This window comes from Protobothrops mucrosquamatus, unplaced genomic scaffold, assembly GCF_001527695.2.
Source record: "Protobothrops mucrosquamatus isolate PMUCROS unplaced genomic scaffold, P.Mucros_1.0 scaffold3688, whole genome shotgun sequence".
Taxonomy (NCBI): domain Eukaryota; kingdom Metazoa; phylum Chordata; class Lepidosauria; order Squamata; family Viperidae; genus Protobothrops; species Protobothrops mucrosquamatus.
This window is the reverse complement of record NW_015389645.1, coordinates 37,501-39,266: the sequence shown is the minus strand read 5'-3', so window position 1 is coordinate 39,266 and position 1,766 is coordinate 37,501.

The following is a 1,766-nucleotide window of genomic DNA, read 5'->3' as shown; positions in this document are numbered from 1 at the left end:
CCCCCCAGACAGGACCGGCCTTGGCCTCAGAGAGGACTCCCCTAGTTCCCCTCGGGCCAACCCCGAACCCCCTAAAAATTTAATAAAACACCCCTCTAAGAAGACACGTAATTTCCTTCTTCTTAGTTCCCTCAGTGCTGTCGCTGAGTGCCACCTCTCGGGGTTCCAGACCCCTTCATCAAGGCCGGCCCTTAGAATCATATTGGGCCATGCCTGCGCGATGGGGGAGTCGCGCAGAGTCGTATTGGGCCATGCCTGCGCGATGGGGGAGTCGCGCAGGGCCAGCAGTCTGGAAATTATTCTGCTGGCTTCCTGAAGCAAACAACGAAATTATTCTTTGTCCTTAAACCTATACAAAGAAATCATTTGGGCAGAAATATGAACTTTATTTTAGCATTAATCACCATGTCTTTTGTGGCCCTTGAAGATAGAGAACAGTTCATCTTTGTAACTGTACCACCAGCAGCCAATATTTCATGTTAAAGTAAGGGTTCTTCATTAGCTAACTTAGTAAGGAGGATTCTGAAAGTCTGATTATTTGAGATCTGCTGTCAAGATCTGCTGTCAAGAATATATACTTCATTTAGTCCAGCTTTAAATGAGTTTTAGTAAATTGCATTTACTAAAAAACCTAATATTCATACTACAGTATTTGTTTCCTTAATTCAGATTGCTGCTACTGAAAGCATGGATCCAGTCAATATGGTGGCCATGCCTGTTTGATCAGGGCCCTGCCCTTTTTACAGCTATTTCATATATGATCCATGTAAAAAGAGATTCAACTGCACAGTTGTGGCTGCCATTTTGAATTTTTTTTTTTACACACACACACTTTGAGTCACCTGAATGGATAAAATCTTAGCCAGGGGATGGGTAGGGGTGGGAGGGCACTTCCTGACCTGTTTGGGAGACTACAGAAAATAGGATGTTAATCTTATGACTTAGCAGAAGTGGTTGGTCCACGATTTTGGGACTTTTTAGTGCTTTAATGTGAAACAAGTGGTTTAAAGTTTGCACAGGAATAAGGCACCTATTTTGTCACTTAAAATCCCCTTTCCAGGAGACACAAACATTATGGGAAAATCTGAGGGCTGCAAATGAAATGTTGGGATTTGCCCACTAAATTTTATAAAAAGTTGTATCTAATCATACAAATACTATACAGTTCCTAAACGTTTCCCATACTTTTAGCCCAGTGTTTCTCAACTTCAGCAAGTTGAAGACGTGTAGACATCTTAATTCTGGTAGTTGAAGTCCACACAAGTCTTAAACGTGCTGAGATTGAGAGACAACTGCATTAGTTGTGCAGTGTTCAACATACAGTACCTTTGATGCTTCATTTCTAATCTCCTGTGAAAACATTATTTTGCAGTAGTTCAAACATTTTTCAGAGAATATTAAACATTTTCAGAGAATATTAAAAGCCCAAAATGTTTTAGCTATTAAACTGTGAAAAAGCTGTGTTACTGAGAGTGTAAGGACTCACCTCAGTTAACCACCCAAGAAAGCAGAACTCTTGAAACAAGCATTGTCTCAAAAGGAAACTTTTATTAGGGGTTAGTGACAGCAGGGAAGTCAAGGCGAGATCTGGGGAAAATCCCGCTTAAATGGTATAGTTAAACTAGCAATATTCCTCCTCCCACCAGAGTCATAATGCCCATTTGAAATCCAGCCAATATACAGGTGGCCCGATTTGCGGGTAACTGGCACAGTTGGCGTGCATCTCAAGGTCTTCTCCAGTTTCGTTTCTCTGTAACCGTCTCCCT